General features: G+C 31.6%; 1 protein-coding gene and 1 long non-coding RNA gene across 4 annotated transcripts in view; one reads left to right on the top strand and one right to left on the bottom strand.

Annotated features, from left to right (window-relative positions):
- Positions 1 to 20,483, bottom strand: part of SEMA5A (semaphorin 5A) — a 623,550-nt gene that overhangs the window by 392,844 nt on the left and 210,223 nt on the right. The gene's annotated exons all lie outside the window — the stretch shown is intronic.
- Positions 18,920 to 20,483, top strand: part of LOC141549530 (uncharacterized) — a 165,439-nt gene continuing 163,875 nt past the window's right edge. The window contains exon 1 of the long non-coding RNA XR_012484375.1: positions 18,920 to 19,252. This is a non-coding gene — a long non-coding RNA (uncharacterized LOC141549530). The remainder of the gene's footprint in view (positions 19,253 to 20,483) is intronic.

Genomic DNA, 20,483 nt, shown 5'->3' with positions numbered 1-20,483 from the left:
AGGTTGGGTGGCTTTCTTAGAATCATAGGAATAGTCAATATCTTGCACAGAATTTTAACTTAAATCTTCCTGATTTTAAGTGCATTAATCAATTCTAACTTGGATTTAAAAAAATATTTATTTTAATTCAAAGTGCTTTATGAATCATGTTGGGAGAAGAAAAATCAGAATAAAAGGGAAAAAACAGAGGATGAAAAAAAAAACAGAAAAAAAGAAGTGAACATAGCATGTGTTTATTTACTTTCAATCTCCATTGTTCTTTTTTCTGGATGCAGATTGCATTTTCTATCCAAAGTTTATTGGGATTGCTTTGGATCACTGAACCACTAAGAAGAACCAAATCTTTCATAGTTGATCATCTCACATTCTTGCTGTTATTGTATACAATATATTTCAGGTTCTGCTTGTCTTACTCATCATAAGTTCATGTAAATCTTTACAGGCCTTTCTAAAATCAGCTTGTTCATCATTTTTATAGAACAATATTTCATTACCTTCATATACCACAGCTTATTCAGCCATTTCCCCAATTGATGGGCATCTACTCCTTTTCCAATTCTTTATTACCACAAAGAGCTGCTACAAACATTTTTGCACACATGGGTCCTTTTCCCTCCCTTATGACTTCTTAGGCATACAGATCCAGTAGTGGCACTCTTTTATATTCCATGGGCATAATTTCTGATTGCTCTCCAGAATGTTTAGACCATTTCATAATTCTACCAACATTGTATTAGTGTCCCAGGTTTCCCACATCCCTTCCAATTGTCCTTTCCTGTCATCTTAGCCAATCTAAGAGATGTGAAGTAGTACCTCAGAGTTGTTTTAATTTGCATTTCTCTAATTAATACTAACTTGGATTTTTTTAACTCTCTTTTTTCTCTCACTTTTCCTGATTTATAAATTGGGGATAACACTTCTACCACCTGTCTGAAAAGACGTATATTAAGTACTGTGTAAAGTTTAAAGTGCTAGTTACAAGTAAATTAGCAGCAGCTGCTGCTGAAGTAATAATAGAACTTATTTAATATTCTAATACCAAAATAGAGGTCCTAATTATGCTTATTGATACTACAATATTTTAATATACTACAACATTTTAATATCACTAAAAAAATAAACTCACTTCAAAAAAGTTTAAAACATGATGAGTCAATCATTACCTTAAATTTTTCCCATCCATTTTCCAAAAGGCTCTTCAACATTGTCATCAAATTCTGCCAAAGTATCTCAGTTTCAAAAAAAATATTTCTTTGTTTTAATACTTCCAACCTCACTACCTGGAACTCCTAAAATTCTAGATTTCATTGAGACAATAGACAGAGAAATCTTTGAAAGAAGAAAGTTTTATTACCTTTTAGAAGGCCTTTGAAGAAAACAACAAAGTCATATGCAAGATAATCAGGTTACTGACTTAGCCACCAAGGTTTTTAGTCTGTAGCATATGTTTTTGTAAGGAATCTGTTTTTATTTAGCTGTCATCCTAATAATATTCCCCCAGTTCAAAATAACACTACTCCTTTCATACAGCCATAGCTCTGGTCAATTGATAATATTTTTGTTCAACACTCATTGATTTCTGGTACATTCCCAACAGCAACTATTGCAGCCCTTTTCTAATCTTTTTTTAATTTAGCAAATTCAGTGCCCTATCACTATCAGAAGATCTCTAATTCTAAGGGGGGGAAATAGGTAAATGAGTAAAAGATCATAATCTACCATTACTTTTATTTCAAAAATATTTTCTATCTATTCTATTTTCCCCCTCTAGCCTAAAAGGCAGAGAGATATACTTTCTTCTCTTCCAAGGAAAACTGGCTACCTATTTTTTTAATATGTCTATTCACTGAATAGTTATTGAATACTAACTACAGAATAGATACTATATAGGGGATTCTTAAGACACAAAATGAGACTTTCCTTGATCTTATGTAGTTTATGATCTAATGTGCATGATAAAACATATACAGATGAAAGTATACTAGAGAAAGGGGAAAGTGTCCACTAATATTTATAAGAAAATTTGAGGAAAAAGAGATACTTTTTAACTGTGAGTATTAGGGAAGGCTTCATGTGAAGGGACAACTACTCTAATCTTTAAAGGAAGAGGTGAACTACTTGTAGAGATAACCAAATTGTGGATTCGAAACTTCAAGATTTTGCCTTGGCAAAATGGTGTATATCACTCTACTATGAAGTCAACTACTGCATGCTGGATGTTCAACAACAATCTCTTGAGAAGTAAAGAAATCAAAATAGAGAAATCTATGAGGAACTTGACAAGACCTTCAAAATCAAGTCAATATATATTTTGATGCTTGGTGACTTCTATGCAACTAAAGGCATAAGGAAGGACAAGAAAAACAGTATCAGAAAAAAATTGTCCAGGATAAATAAATTAGTGTACAAAAAAATTTAGATGACTAAGGAATGGACAATATGAATAACATTCTCCAAGGAGGGTCAGAAGACTTATAGATAGAACAAGCTACAAATGACATAATAAAAAATCAAATTTACTATATCTTAACAGATATGAAAAATCCTAGTTGCTGACATACCTCTCATTTAAGATTTTGATGTCTCTGTTGCTTCATGAACTTCTAATGGCAAAGGACAAAGTAAATATCAAATTATAAGGAATGATAAGATAAACAGAAGAGACTACCCATAATTACAGTACCTCTGAACAATCCAGTTTAAAGAAACTGCTTCTTAAAATGGCAAAAAATAAACATAGATAGATAGGCCCTCTGTCAATTTCTTAAAGAAAATTAACAGATGCAAAATATTCATCAGAATGAAGAATCCAAAAAGGACTCAGCCAATGAAGGCTTAATCACTCTGCCAAGTGAAGAGACACAACAGCCAAGGGTAACAATTATTTTAAATACATCCTCATTTGAAAATCATTACTGAGGAAAATGACAGAAAACTACCAACAATATTTCCTCAGAAAACATGGAAAAGCAATTTTAAAGAAAATGATTCAGCAGAGAATTTGTTGTATGATCCAGCTAAGCCACATCATCATGAAAACATCTGTGGATGGGAAACAGAATAGAACTCATCTAAAGCATTTTCAAACTGAACTATGACCAACACATTTAGACTTTACTATATCAGCACATGATGTGAGGAAATTGCAATGCCATTTAAATAAAGTTAGACCATATATAAACAGAAAGAGACACCATTTTAAAGACATTCAAGAAGCACTAGTTAAAATATATCAATAAAGGGGAGATAATAAAATGCAAAAAAATTTCAGTGAATATTTCCACCAAAAACAACACAAAAGGAAAAGTAAACAAAGTTATTGACTCATGTCTGACTGTTTTCCAATCCCTATAAAGTCTTTCTTAGAGCAGTCTAGCACAAAGGGCTTATACACTTGTTAAAATCTTGAAATGTGGTTTTCTGTAGTTGACTACATCATTAAGGTAAAATTGACTGAGAACTAGAAACAATTTAAGATACTACTATATCTATTATTTGCTATTTCCCCAAAGCAATTGACATAGTACAATAAAATACATCAAGACTTTCTTTAAGAAAGAGATGAAGCTAAGTAGATAAAATTTTTAAAGATATTCAGAAAAAATGGAGTATCCATAAACAGAAGTGGAAAACAAGAAGACAAATGTCAATCTCGGGTGTTTGATAATACCATGGATACACATGAAAAACAAGAAAGAAGGATGTCCTATTTATTATAAGATTCTCCAAAAATACCTATTTACCAAATATACCCATTTAGTGTCATTATACTGATAACAATAAGTCCTGTAATTTTATAAAAGAAATCTATAACAAAGCTAAGGGTATCAGTATAACTCTGCATATCAAGAAAATTAAATATATAAAAACACATGTAAATCTGATTAGAAAAATCTGTATGAATGACATTATGCCAACTGGGCTGTTGTTTGTATGTGTGTGCAGACCTTTGAACATATAAGGGTATATTACATATATCTATGTGTGATATGTGTGTATGTATGAAAGGATGTACATGTATGTAATGCCTGTAGATGAATACTGAACTGCATTAAGAAATAAAAAGAATAAAACATTAAACAATCACAATTAGATGAGAATGCAGTGATTTCCCTAATGCCAAACCACATATTGAAAAACCCGATTTCTCAAACATCAGTTTTCTTGTGCTTGTGACTCATGAAACACCATGATCTCTGAAACTCCAAAATGTCAGGTAATACAAAAGGCAATGGAATATTTATGGTGAATTTAAGTAGGCTGAAATCTTTAACCAATGATTTGAAAATGAGGAATGTAGAATAATAACAAGTACAAAAGGAAGAGGAAATGAAATGGCCATGTGCTGAGAAAAAAAGGATTACAAAATGTCAACTATTGTATTTTCCCCAAAATAGAAGAATCATATGAATGATTTTATGATGTTATGTTGTTTCTTTTTTGAATATTTCTAGAAATACATGGTAGAAAAGAATTGCACAGTATGGTTGCCAATCCAATTGGGAGTTACAAAAGCATCTTAAGCAAAGGAGTAACCTCTGCCTTAGGTGCTATATGGAAAATGGTTTGAATTGGGGAAGGATCTGAGTTAAGATGTTATAAAATTTTATAATAATCTTTGTGAGAGATGATATGAGTCTAAACCATAAATAATATGTTTAATAAGCATTAATATTATGTAAGTACTTATTCTGTTTAATATTTTATATTATTTCCTTTATCATTTTCAATGTCTTACCTAATACCAGATAGTCTTTATAGACCAATCCTACAAAAATTCTACCACAAGTACCCCTTAGCACAATTACCTAGTTGTTGCTTTTTATGTTATTTAAATACTATTATAATTTTATTGAATTATATTAAGAAGCCAAAATGAATTCTGATCATGTCTACATTCAATCCATAAATGATTTTGGTAAGGTACCTATCTCTGAGCTTCAATTTTCTCATCTATAAAATGAGAAGGATAGACTAAATATAAAGACTTTCCTTAAGGCTCTAACTATGCTACTCAAATAATTTTTTTATTAATTTCACTTGAGCCTTCCATCTACATTGGATGTCTCTTGCCCTATTTAACAAAATATAGTAATATTTTAAAGTATTTAGCAAAATGCCCAGCACATTAAATGTGTTTAATATATGCATATTCCCTTCTTATTTCTTTTTTAAACCTTTTATTTCTCTCATTATATTTTAATAGCTATTATTATCTTGAGAATAATATATCTTAATAAGTGAATTCCCCAAATTTAAAGTTTTTGTTGTAATTCTTGTTCTAAATTGGTTACATTTTCTTGTTTATTGTTCATTTATAATAATACAGCTTTTTGATGTTTGGTTTTTTGTTTTGTTTTGTTTTACCTCATCCCATATCCTACAATCCTTTTTTCTCTCTTCTTGTTTTGGCAGAGATAAGGGACGTCTATAGTCATACTAATGTGCTATCTGAAAATTAAATATCTATTTATTTAATTACCTGTTTCTTTAATTTTCATGTTAATTCTATTTCATCTATTTCAATAAGTTTTTTTTTTTATTATTGTTAAATGCATCTTTTGTTCAGGATTCACCTTTAAGGGCATTCATAATATCTCCAATCTCCCTATTCTAATATTACATAAAATGCAAGATGACTATCTCTGGTGACTATCACAGAGTCCATCAATGGCCAGATATTCAAAGCCTTTCCAGTTTGGGAGGACCTGACAATGAGAGATCAGAATAGGATTTCAGTAGGATGTAGACTACAATGATAGTGCTTTGTAAACATGAATCATAATTATTAGTTACTACTAAATACATTTTTAATATATATCAAATTAAAAGATTTAACATCATTCAATTAACAAAGGGATACATTTTCTCTTGATTTTTGGAAATAATTGCTTTTTATTATTTTTTTTGTAGATAATAATTGGTTTTTATTTTTAAAACTATTTGTTAAGATTAAGCCAGAATTTTGCTTAAGATGTAAACTAGTAAACAAAGTAAACTAGTAAACACTAGTAAACAAAGTCACTAAGGAAAAATTTGTACCAGCACCTATTCCTAAAACTCACTTTTTTGGGGATATCATAGACAAAGACTAGATTTTATCCATGTAAGACACTCCTTTCAGCAAACTGGCAATTTAACCACAACTTATAATGTTATTTATTTCTTGAAATACTCAGAGATTAAATGAGTTGGACATGACCACACAGCTAGTATATATCAGAAGTCAAGTAGTCCTTTATCCACTTTGCCATACTGTCTCTCTCTCCAAAGGATATATCAAAAATAAATCATTTAAATATCTAACAAATAAAAAGAAATATAAAGTGCTTCCATAAAAGTATCCTAAACACTTTATTGAAATATAAAAGTTATTCCAAAAATCTCTCAAAAAAAATTAATGTCCACACACAAGCAGAAGTTTGTAGCATTTATATTGTCCAGAGAACAATTTGACTTGTTTAGAACCGATGAGCAAGGCATTGCTTCCAATGTAGACTAATCTGGTTTTCTATAAGTGTAGCTTCATTGCTCACCATTCCAAATCTGAGTATATTAAACAGAAAGTAGAATGACAGCAGGCCTACAAAAGAATGCATAGGAGATTTGGATACTATGCTACAAACCAATCTCATGTGACAAGAAAAAAAAAAAAGGGACAAAAACTATTAGAAGACTATATGAGGCCATGTATCAATATAGACATTTTAAAGAAGATTTAAAATGAATGTCTAAAACTTATATCATCTTTGTCACTATATTCTGTATTAAGATTGCTTTGTATATGCCAGCATACAGAGTATTAATAAAAGTAATAATAATCATATGAGTATCTATAAATGACCATACTGCAGTAAGTCTAAAACTCAGATATGTTTACAATTCATTGTCTGGAAATTTTAATGTGGACAAAGCAATCAAGATTTTATTTGTTTTTATTTTGTAAATGGATGAAATCTTTCCCATGAATCCATTTTATTCCAATATACTTATTGCCCTTTTAGCCACAAAACTCTCAGGACACACATAACAAAATAATAGAATGAATTATTTGATACATTGAAATTGGCTCCCAAATTCTATTGCTATGCCAAGTTAAACAGGCTTCAGGTTTTTAGAATGTTTTAAATTTCAGTGACGATTGAGACCATGACAATATACAGTAGGACCAGATTCATCTTTATGGACCAAATACAACTTTAGACATGAGAGGAGAAAACAGAAATGATGATGAAAGACACTGCTTCCCTAGAGTGAAGACAACAGATGGAAAACTAAAAGTAGATGAAGGAGGTGATATGATAAAGGTTAAATGGTTGACCACTTTCAAATCAATATAAACAGCTTGTGTCTGACATGGAGCCAGTAATAGAAAATAGTTGGGAAGGAAAAAAACTGGTCAAAACAGCAGGTGAGAAAGATGATTTTATTAGTAACATTTTGGATTGCCTTCAAGGTTAGAGAGTAGGATCTCATCTGTGAAATGTTACAATTTCATAGTGTGGATTTTTTGTGTGTTTTGCAAAAACTAATTCTAACTTAAAGATATTTATTTCTCTATTTTTATTGTTTTAATTTTAGCAGCAGTACATTAAATAAAATATTTCATAAATGTTTTGAGGCCCCAGAACATTTTTAAGAAAACAAAAGACTGTTTTTTATAAGAACCATAAAAAAGAAAAATTATATTCAGAATGATATTCATGAGCCTCTCTCAAATTTTCTTCATCATTTTTTGACTGCTCTCATTTTTCTTCCTTAGATTTTCATTTTTTTTTCTTTGTTGCTAAGTCTCTTACTCCAAAGGTTACCTCAAAACAACAGGACAAATACACTAATGGTAATGGGTCAATGGCTTTCAAGATAAGTTTTAAAAGAAAATAGAAATCCCCATTGCTTTGGTTAACAGCTTTTGCTCTGAAATCTCTAGATTTTCAATGAGAAATACACATAAAGCTAGAACTTTAGAAAATGACTGTAATCTTGAATTACGGTTGTAATTACAATTGTAATGTGTCTAATTCCCTCCATCGACCATCTTAAAATTCAACTTTTTCGTTACATGAATCAAAAGTGAACTTATTATGACAATAATTTTCATTATTGTCTCTTTAACCGGAACCTCCAACATAGGGATTAGAGGGAAGAAAGGAGGGCACCAAGCTCACTTACTGTGAGAGCCACATATATTTATTAGGAGAATATTATATGCAAATCACTATGTGTGGTGCTCAAAAGAAAAAAATTCTTAAATGATGCCATCACCTCATCTAATAGAGGGAATGAGGCATTTGCCCAAATAAACATGATACACAGCAAAATGAGGTAAGACCAAAGGTGAAATCTAGATAGAGTTGTAAAAGAAATATCAGGAAGATGAGAGCCTTTGCAGTTGGAAGCATCAAAGGAGTTCCAGACAACAAAGGTAACATCTGAACTAGGTTTGTTACAAATATAGAATGAAAAGGATGTGGGTATTGGATCATCATGAATACATCAAGGCCAGTAACCAACCCTGTTTGGCCAAAAGATATAGTTTACGAAGTGGGAGAGAGTAAAGTAAGAACCAAAGGATAATTGAAAGTTTTGACTAAGAAAGTGACAGAGACAGAGGATTATTCTGACAAATGTATAAATGATGGACTAGAAGAAACAGAGAAGGAAGACTGAACAACAAATCCATTTTCCATGCATCTGTTACTCTAAGCTTTTCAGATTCAATGACTGAGAGGAACACTAGATTGTTGTTGTGTTTATTGGTACTCGGTCATTTCAGACATATCCAACTCTTTGGAATTTTCTCAGCAAAGATAGTGGAATAGTTTGCTATTTCATACTTTAGCTCATTTCACAGATAAGGAAATTGAAACATGATAAATAGACTTGTCTGGGGTCACACAGCTGGTAAACATATGAGAAGAAGTTTGAACATTATAATTCCCAATTTCAGGCATGGTACTTTAAATACTATGCCATTTAGCAGTCCATTAACTAAATTATGAGAGTTTTAAAAGTGGTAGTTTGGATGAAAAGGGATCCATGAGAGAAATCATGAAAGGGAGCATGGTGTAGTAGCAAGAATAATAGAAATAGAGTTAAGAGAGATCTGAATTGAAATCTCTCTGGCACATGCTTTAGCTTTTTGCAATTGGAGTTGGTCACCTCAATGATCAGAGTTCTTTTAAGTTTTTTATGAACTTTATATTTTTATCATTTTATATATATATATATATTACATTATATATAATATATCTAATATAAAATATATATCTAATATATCATATAAAATTATATAATAATTATTTAAACATAATAATTGCATAAATATATAATTATTTTGTAAAATATATTGTTATATAAATAATTTTATAAATTTTATATTTTATATATATAAATTTATATCTTAAGTCTTTCATAAATTGTAAAAGTAATTCAGATTTCTCACATTAAATTACAAAAGTAAAGACAAATTTAAAAAAAGAATAATGACTATGAAAATGAAACTAAGAAAGTGCCAATAACTATAAAGCATCAATACCAAAGCAGAAGAAACAACAAGAGGATATAACTGAACCCCTGGGCACAGAGTTTTGAGTAAAGTCAGATGCTACATAAAGTACAGAATAAGTAAGGCACTACACAAAGATCATTAGACTTTGCAATTAAGCAGTAAATGGGAGCTTTGAAGAGAAAAGACCATGTAGGGAGGTAAGAATATAAGACATATTGCAAAGGATTTACAAAGGAAGAGTGAGGAATTGTAGACTCATAGTTGTCTAGCACCTCATAAAGAGACCTTGAAACTGACTGCTGACTATTCCTTTTATCATACTACCACTGTCCTCCATCCAAATGATGAACCAAGGAAAGCAGTTTTTCTCTTCTAACATTTTCAAGACCTTTGTTCTTCCACCATAATTCAACAATTTATACTTTGATTTTCATGCCATCCAATTATCTCACTCCTTTAAATCTTTGTTTCTGACATTGAATGACCATCAGAGAGCTCTTCCATTTGCTAAGTACTTTTAAATCTGTATTGCCATGTCTTTCTTCATAAAACTCTTGCTAATGTTCTCACCCTGATGACTTTTCTTCCATTCTGGTGTCTATCCATCAACTTCCTCAATTCCAAAGTCCTCCACCAGCCCCACCTACTAGGTAGAGCACCCTATAGATTGCTTTGCAAAACTACTACATATTTTTTCCCAAAGTAAAACTCATGACCCATATTTTCAATCTGTAAGATCCTTGTCCATTTTCTCTCATAGAACCCCAAGAGGATCTATGAAACATGATAGAAGTCTTTCTCTTAGGCTTTTTATAATATATATGTATGTTTTAATAAGCTATTGGGTTATCTATCTTTCATTTCTTGTTCTCCTTACACTACTAACTTACTGCCATTTATAAGAAAACATGTCCCCAGTGGCATCCTACATACCACTTTTTGTACATGAGTCAACAATGGACATCAGAATTCATCATGTGGCACTCCACTATCTTTTTCATTTTATAAAGATTATTACACTGTAAAACATACAGCCTGGAAGCATCAACATTAAAACTGTTTATAAGATAACTTTTTCATGATAAGAAACAAAACTTCAAGAATGTTTATTTTTCTTTTAATGCCTTAAAAATGACTAAAGAGTTGCTATTTAAACTTCTTTTAAAGGGCAGAACCTTTTGAGCAAGGAAATTGGTGATCATGGAACAGAAATCCTACCACTAGCTCAGAAATACCTAGGCTCTAGTAATATGACATATATATTTTTAAAAACTGAAAATTATCTCTTTCATAACTTGTGATTCACATGCAACTTTTCCTCTTCCTCCTTTTTTTCTCACTAATGCTAAAATTTTCAATTAAATTTTAATTAAATTAAAAAGCAAATAATTTTATAATTTCTGCTTTCTGGGGTTGGTGAGGCTGAAATCTCTGGACAAATCAAGACAGATGTCTGGGACTGAGCTAGAAGGCTCAGCTGGGACTAAGCCTGAATAGCCTTTTCTATTCCATTAGTCATATTTCCAGAATTCAGCATGCAGATTAGAACTCAAACCTCCTGATCTTCAGTCAAACACTTCCAAAATAACTACTTTACCCTTTAAATAAAATAAATTTACAAATAACAAACACTGAAAATGAGGCAATAACAAAAAAGTAAATCTCTCTCATATTGTTCACTTTGTTTATCTTTTCATAACAATTTTCTTTTTAACCACAATTCCCCCCATGATTATTACTATACTGAACAGCTAATCCTCTTAGAGTAATATATTCCTCTATTTTCCCCAGATGAACATTTATCGGGAAGGCATACCCTCATAAGAGGCAAAGTTTTATGGTGGGGAGAGCACTGGATTTGGGGTCATCAGGCCTAAGTTTAAATGTTGTCTATACTATTTACCTATTTGACATTGGTTAAATTTAGCCTCTTTAGATTCAGTTTCTTCATCTGCTTTTACAGATGAGAGGGTGGGACTAGATATCTCACTGCCCCTTCTGTTAGAAATATGAAATCCAATAATCTATACTTTCAACAAAAAGCAAAATTAGAAACAGCTTTCAATGGTACTAATTCTCCCCACAACCTGAGAGGAACCAAACAAATTCAAAACTTCGGGCACAAGACTTCATTCATTCAATCAACTAATACTTGCTGAGTGCTTACTACATGCAACCCTATATGCTAAAATAACTAAATATTAGAAGAGAAAGGAGCCCCATGTCCTCAAACTTCTACATAATCTAACCAACTCACTCTCTACAACATCCCCATAAGTAGCCAATAGGCATTTGAGGCCTGAAGAATACAGAGATTAAAAATCTAAAAATTGACCACTGAATAAACATAATATTGTTGTTCATATAATGACTGTTAGAAGAGAGCTTACAGAAGAAGAAAAAAGCCTTCATTCTGTCTGCCATAGTCAGATATGAATACCAACTATTTTTTAACTATTAAAGACATTGCCATATCCCATATATACATATATATATATATATATATATATATATATATATATATATATATATATATATATATATATATATATATATATATATATATATATATAAAGAGAGAGAGAGAGAGAGAGAGAGAGAGAGAGAGAGAGAGAGAGAGAGAGAGAGAGAGAGATTGTGAAGGAATATAATGAAAAATTTAGGAAACTGTTTCATATTGGTTAAACAATAGCCAATCAGGTAAATGGGAGAAACCAGACAAGGGGAATCAAAAACCATAATACTCAAAAATTAGTTAGAAAAAAGGAAGATGGAAGGAAGGAAGGAAGGAAGGAAGGAAGGAAGGAAGGAAGGAAGGAAGGAAGGAAGGAAGGAAGGAAGGAAGGAAGGAAGGAAGGAAGGAAGGAAGGAAGGAAGGAAGGAAGGAAGGAAGGAAGGAAGGAAGGAAGGAAGGAAGGAAGGAAGGAAGGAAGGAAGGAAGGAAGGAAGGGAGGGAGGGAGGGAGGGAGGGAGGGAGGGAGGGAGGGAAGGAAGGGAGGGAAGGAAGCAAGGAAGGAAAGAAGAAAGGAAGGAAAAAGAAAGAAGGAAGGAAGGAAGGAAGGAAGGAAGGAAGGAAGGAAGGAAGGAAGGAAGGAAGGAAGGAAGGAAGGAAGGAAGGAAGGAAGGAAGAAGGAAGGAGGGAGGGAGGGAGGGAGGGAGGGAGGGAAGGAAGGAAGGAAGGAAGGAAGGAAGGAAGGAAGGAAGGAAGGAAGGAAGGAAGGAAGGAAGGAAGGAAGGAAGGAAGGAAAGGAGGGAGGGAGGGAGGGAGGGAGGGAGGGAGGGAGGGAAGGAAGGGAGGGAAGGAAGCAAGGAAGGAAAGAAGAAAGGAAGGAAAAAGAAAGAAGAAAGGAAGGAAGGAAGGAAGAAGGGAAGGAAGGAAGGAGGGAGATAAGGAGGGAAAAAGGAAATATTGAATGTTTTCTATGTCCAAAGTCCAGTAATAGATAATATCAACCGACCTTCAAAATTTTTGTGGGTTTTTTTCCCCTCCAGAGAATTCAAATTCTAAAACAAGTTAGCTTTTCAAGCTAAGCAAAAGCAACAGTAAGAAAATGTCAATGAGTAATTTATGAGTTTTCTTAATACTCTGAAGATAAACTCTTAGATTTTATAAGCATTTTATACCATGAATAGCTGTAAAAACATTCCTAACTTGGCAGTTTATGTTCAAATGATATTTCAAAAGGTGAATATCTATAATATATTGGGCATCCATTAGTAAGACATAGGAAAGTAAATGGCTTTATTAGTTGTTTTAATGAAGTAAAATCCCTTGAGAAATTTACAAATTAACATTAGAGTATGAATAATATATCAAGTTTAAATAAAAAACAAAAAAGTTACCTATTTAAACCATTAAAAATAAGCAAGTGAACTGTTTTATTTAAGATATTATGAAAACCCACTATATTCTCTTAATATACATTTTCTATGACAAGCTTGGTAAATCAACTAGCATTAAGAAATTAGAAATGGAAAAGAAAAAAAAAAAACTTTGGCATATTGAAATACTAAAGTTTAGTCCTTGTTGATACATTTGTTAGACATATGGCTACTTTTAAGCCTTGTCAAACACAAAACTACTTTATTTTGATTAAGTAAGAAGGTGGATCAAAGGAAGCATCAGGCTCAGGATCAAAGCTGTCATTAGTAGTAGAATAAAACAAAAGATTAAGAATTACAGACTTTCAATTATGATGGCAGAAATGCTAAAGAACTAAAAGCCAAAAAAAAAAAAAAAAAGAAAGAAAGCTCTTACCTTCTTTGTAGCCTAAAACTGAATGAGCTAATCAGACCACAATATAATGTCTAGTAATTTTTATAATTTACAGGAATGTTATTTATTCCAAGGTGATCAATTGTTTCTTTGAACAACAACAAAAAAAAAAATAGCACCTGTGAAGTTTCAGTTTCTCTACTTTTAAGATGTTTTAATTAATGTTTCATATTTTTTCTTTCTAAAATATAAGGATAATGATAAATGTAAATGCTCATTATCATTTTTATAAGTACTCAGAGAATGTTAGTTACTATTAGAAGTTATCATACTTCTAGTGAAGATTATAGAAAAAATCATTTGAAATACATATTGCCTTCTATTCATGAATATCTCTGGAGATCAAAATAATAGATACTTTCTTGGATGGTAGGTAATTGAATTCAGTCCAACTCACAAATACCAACTTGTCAAAAATCACTGCTGTTCTTAAGCAAATCTGTTCAAAGGAAAGTTTTTGCTTCTAATGTGTCCTAATCTAACCTTTGGTCATTACCAGACATATTATTTTTTACAGTTGCCAGATTACTCTGACAATAGTACAGATTAAATTTAATAATGTGTTGCTGAATGTTTAACAGCTGGTACTTTGGGGTGAAGAAGACTAAAAACAACACACTTTTAAGTTTAATCTGCAATTTTAATGTTTTCTACATCACTTTATTAAATCTAGACAATAAACAAAAGAATAAATCAAACCCTGATTTGTAGCCTTTGTCAATTTCTGGCTGAAAAGGCTCATCCTGAAAATTTAACAATCAGTCCCAAAGAGTTGAAGCTAGTATATTACTGGAGACCTCATTTTTTTTTCTGACTTCCTAGATAAAATTGGATATTTTGCTATGTTAATTATATTGCTATTTTATCCTTACATTCAACTCATTATTTTATGACAAAGTCAAACAACTGGAATGACTAATTCTTCTTAAAGTTATACTAATTACCAATTACTATTATTTAATTGCCTCAATGAATTGAATATGGTATGCTTCAAAACAGCATAATAAATAGGATACATAGGATATACATTTTCCCCAAAAATGTCCATCACTCTCCTGAGTTATTTCCATTTTCACCTCTAAAACACTTATGAGATTTCTATGTCCTCAAATTTACATGACTAGATAGATCTATAAATATACATAAATATACACACACACACATAAAATTGCCAGTACTAGGTAGACACACACGTATATATATAGTCTTTCAGAGATAGCACAACAAATATTCACTGATTTATTTCTCTAAAAACTAGCTTAGTATATCCAAAAAAAAAAAAAAAGGCCTGAAATGAGGAGGATATTGTCTGACTTTTCTTCCTAGAGGTTAAAGCTAGAAGAGGAGAGAGGAGAAAACCATAGATGCTTTCAGCCTCTGAGAGAGAGAAAGTAGAGGTGAGAACAAGGAAAGGAACAATTAAAGAAATTATAATTTAAACCTTCCAGACACAATACCACAAGAGGCTATAAGATATAGAGCAGGAAAAGATAAGAAAGAACATTGGTGATTTTGCTATAAACTAACAGAAGTGTCAACACTCTGGCAAAACACTATTAAATAAGCATGAAGTTATCATCATTTGTGATAGCCACAGTAAAGGAAAAATAATAATAAAGTGCATTAAAAAGTACCTGTAAATCACTCAAATTTGAAAAAAAGACAACCACAACAACAACAAAAATAAATAAATAATAAATAAATAAATAAACAGCTTTGATAAGCTTTAAAGACTAAGAAGGAAAGCTCAATTGGATTTTTATTTTTTCCTGCTCACCTATAGATAAAGCCAAGAATGCTAATAGCTTTGAATGGCCCTAAAGTTTCCCCTAACTGGCATGTTTGCATATTTACAGGTTATCAATGGGCTAGTTTGCTCATATCTTCAAATTGTCCACCTTCTACATATTAGATCTAATAGGCATATGGCAACAATTATACATTTGGCAATGACCAAATGTAAATTTTATTTTATATTGAATTACTCAATACAATGTTGAATATTCATATCGCTTTATTAATAAAGGATGCTTATGAAGTAAAATGTATTTTCCTCTGACATTCAAGGACATTTCAAGCTAATTCTAGCCTATTTATACATTCTGGACTCTTTATTGCCTCAAACACACCATATCTGGCCTACTTCATTTTTAATCCAGTGTGTGACACTTCCTTTCATCCTTTCTGCCTCCCAATCTTTCAAAGTACATCTCAAACTTTAAGCTATCAATGCAGTTTTCCTTAATTCCCCTGGCCAATTCGGATTTCTCCCCTGGACACATGATTATATTTAAGTAGCTTGTTAATACATATTGTATTATTTTCTAATTGTTTATTATAGCTTTCTTTGTCAAAATAGCTGTAAGCTCCTTAAGCAAGTCATATATTCCTTTTGTAAACTGTACCTTGGCTAGTATCCCAATATTCATAATGTGTTCAGTAAATATTATTTCCACTATATTTTCCTAGAATGATTGCATTTGTTATGACTATTTCTCATTGATAACAAGAAAGTCAATAGAGATAATACTCTGACCAAAGATGATTCTTCTATAAAAGATTTTACAAAGTTCATAGAAGAAGAGGGAAACTAATAAATTATTTCTATTCTCTTGAAAGAAAAATAAAATATATTGACATTTCTAAAAATATAAACTAGGCACTTTTATTTAGGCTGCTACAAAAGCTACACTTTTATCACCTTCTTTGTTTAATAAGCATTCCTATTTTAAGATCAATTAAATTCAGATACAGAGGCTACAAAAAGTCTTAATTCTTGAAGATATTTTTTCATTGCCTGGTGCTTCCTCTGTTCAACCATATTGTCTTTTCAGAATAATCCCTTTCTAATGCTATATCACAACTGGCTAGTTGTCAGAACAAACACTGAGATAAAGATTATGCTTTTCTATTTTTCCCTTGCTCTTTTTCTTTATTTAACACACAACAATTTATAAAAGAACTAAAAGTACATCCAGTCATTCTTTTAAAATGATTATTGATTAAAAATCCTGGGTAGCTAGATGGGGTAGCAGAGAGCCTGAAAATAAGATTAGGATATTTGTTGTCTTCATCCTTTTCATAAACTAATTTTTAATATCTGACTTGTTTACAACCACAGTTCAATGAATTTATTGTCCCCTTTGACTCTCTCAAAATTGTCAAGAGAAATTATCATACAAACATTACCTGTAGAACCCTGAACCTCCAGAATATGCGAAACTACATCCAGCATCATTATTTACATTTCAATATCTTCTTTCCCCTATCTCCTAAAAATGGAAACATGTTCCCTATAGCTTGTCTTTTCCAGAAAGGTTTCCAGGTGTGCTCCCTTAGTATTCCAAGTGTATTCCAAAGGGTCCCATGGTATTATTTAAATCATTAAGTTCAGCCTCTGAACACAAAGTTCTTAACTTTTATGTGTGTGTTATGGACCCCATTGGCAGTCTAGTAAAGTCCATGAATTCCTTCTCAAAACAATGTTTTAATTGCATACAAAATGCATATAATAAAATATATAGTATTACACAGGAAACAAATTATACTGAAATACAAATACATTCATCAAAGTTTAAAAAAAAATGGACTCCAAGTCAAGAACTTCTGCCCTCAAAAGCATTTGTTGAATTAGATGTTTGTTCTAATTTACTTATGATTTTGCAGCATGACTTATTAGTACTGAATATTTGTATAAATCTGAGCAGTGTTTGTATGCATTTGTATTTATGAGAGTAGCAGCAACAAAGGAGAATTCATTTGTCTGTCTGAACCCTCAGGGTACAGAATGTTAACAGATGTGATTACTTACTGGGAACTTTTAAGATAGGGATAAAGGAGTTGGAATTGGGTGGATTTTTAAACTGTTTGGGTTCCAAACTAGCCAAAAAAGTACTTTGCATAAAACTATAACAAAGTGTAAGAGAAAAGAAGAACTCCCACTTAGTTCAAAGAGACTTCTGTTTAGTCAAACAAAAACAATTTTTATAGCCTCAGGAATACACTTGGAGTGCTGGAAAGTCATAGTAGTAGAATGGTGTAAAACATTAAAACCAGGATGTTTTCAATTCCCTCTCTCCCTCCCCCTAATCTCCACCCCTTCATCTCAAACCATCCCTGTCTTTGTTTTTACTTTGTTCTCAAAGAAATACAGTGAATAAAGCATATCCAGAGATAGAGCATAGATTCATATTGCTAAGTAAAGAAACATCTTATGATAGCTAAAATTATAAGTAGCTCATCAGATTAAAAAAACAAACAACTTGTTTTATACTTCGTAGCATATTGTATTGTATTGGAGATTCTCTCTCTCTCTCTTTTTTTTTTAACTAGCTTTTTGCCTTTCCTAGTTAGCTTTTAACATTTCTGATACTATTAAACAAGAAATTAATATGTTCCAAACAGTATCCTGTAGAAATTAAATATCTCACATACTAAGGAAATAAAGTAAGCTATAGAATGTGTCAGGGGGAAAAAAAAGTTCCTTTCTAATATTATTAACTTTCTTCTCTAGTCTATTTTCTACCTAAAGGTCATGTATTCTGGTCAAACTTTCATCAATTATTACTGTCAGCAAGCCATTAAAAACCTCATTTCATTTTATCATTAACCCTCTTTATAACTGACTTTTCACAATTGTAATTCTAATACTAGACCTGTTAAAACTTAATGTTTAAAATGGCTTTAGAGCTTTTAAAAGTCATATACTGTATCCATGAAAAGTGCTGCAGTCTTTGTTCAGAAAAACAACAATAACAACACAAATCTGGTGCTCTTTTTTCAAATGTAGGGGGAAAGATGTCAAGTTATTTATACTTAACTAGTTATACTAGTATTGTATTGCCCACTAAGAAATATATTTAGAAATGTTTTTGTTAACTACAGTGCTGAGGTGAAAGTTAATCTTTTTATTTTGTTTATATTTTTATTCATGTTCTTCCTAAAATATAAAAATTACTACCTTTGGCATAAAAAAAAAATTGATGTTGTCTTCACAAATTCTAAGAACAAAAAAAAAAAAAAAAAAAAAAAAAAAGGAAAATACCTTGCCAAAGTCTGATGTCATAAAGGAAACCAACACTACGAGAAAGTGTTTTGCTTATGGAAGTTCTAGAGAACGCTTAACAAAACTATTCTAAGATCCAACATATCATAGCTCATATTCTGCCTTGTCCTATTCCCTAAATTGAGTTCACCAGAGAAAGTGACACCCAAGCCAATTTAAAGTACAATGGAAGGAAATTCCTTTTTTTATCTTTAACCTGATCAGACTAAAAGAAGATCCTCCAGGAAAAGAAAGATCCTTCCATGAACTCATTCCCAGGGATTTATGGATTGTCTGTCACATCCAGAAGTCATAATGAAGCCACAATCACTTGTGACAAGCTCAAAATGAATAGTCCCTCAATCTAGGAATAAATGAAATGTACACAGATTAGACTTATGAAAAGTCTCTCTTCTAAACTGTAAGTTTCATTTAGACAGACTGTATCATATCTAAATTTTTTTAAGGTTTTCAAGATCTGAACAATATTCTGAATAGCATAATCATTTTTTGTTGAATTAACTAAATTTAAGACAAATGTAAGGGAAAAGACTTTATTGAAAGAGTGAATTAATCACCAATTCAGATCTTAAATCTTCCTATAATTTTCAAGGGATGGCTGTAGCAATTTATGGCTATTGTGAAATTGCCTGGATATTTTGCCAAATCAGGTAGTCAGTATGGAGGCAGCAATTCTTCAGCAACTTATTTACCAACTGTGACTATTAAGAAACAGAGAACCTTACAACATCCATCCCTCCCTCCCTCCCTCTCCCCTCCCCCTCTCCCCACCTCTCCCCCTCTCCTTCTCTCTCTTTCTTTCTCTCTCTCTCTCCCTTTTTCCGAATTAACACCCTGTTTTCCTCTTTGCAAAGCCTACAATAACAGATAATTGAAAAATCCAGCACCAACATAATACTCCAAATCTTAATCATTTGTCAATAGAGTATCAAGGTTAATATTCTACTATTCAATCAATCCTTTTCTTTAAGTAAAATAAAAACAAAACAAAACCTGATCTCTAAGAGCAACAAGACAAATTTATATTTCAAAAGAAATATGTTGTAATCTGAAGATAATGACAAAAAAGTGGAATATATATGTGCAGATGTTTGAAATTCAGTTATTTGACTTTAAAGATTATTTCTCCCAAGTTGAGGAACTCGAATTTTAGGATTTCTTGTGTGTTCACGTTATGGGAACTAAAATGGAATATATATATATATATATATATATATATATATATATTATATATATATATATATATACACACACATATATTGTTTTGGTTTAGTTTTTAATGCCAGGGTAAACTTTAAAATTGAAAATGTCACTCTTCAGCTGAGGTGATGTTGAGGCCTGTCAACATTGAAAGTGTTCTTCTGAAACAGTCTAACAATTCATGGGTTAGTTCAAATGATGACTTGCCAGATGAATAGCCATTCACCTCTGAAAAAGGTCATTACTTCTCATTTGGAATTGTCTAGTAGCAATCAATAAGTTAACATCATCATAGGGACTAACAGAAACTAAAGGTGCACACAATCTCTGGTAAAATATAGAAAATCATGTACAAAAATGTTATCCAGAATACTTGCTGGCTCCTTCAGTGAGAACTCTGTGTTTAGAGAATGGGAACTCAAATACTCTTC

The sequence above is a fragment of the Sminthopsis crassicaudata genome, chromosome 1 (assembly GCF_048593235.1).
Source record: "Sminthopsis crassicaudata isolate SCR6 chromosome 1, ASM4859323v1, whole genome shotgun sequence".
In the NCBI taxonomy this organism is placed as follows: domain Eukaryota; kingdom Metazoa; phylum Chordata; class Mammalia; order Dasyuromorphia; family Dasyuridae; genus Sminthopsis; species Sminthopsis crassicaudata.
The sequence above is the reverse complement of the archived record's forward strand: the minus strand, read 5'-3'. Positions and strand labels throughout refer to the sequence as shown.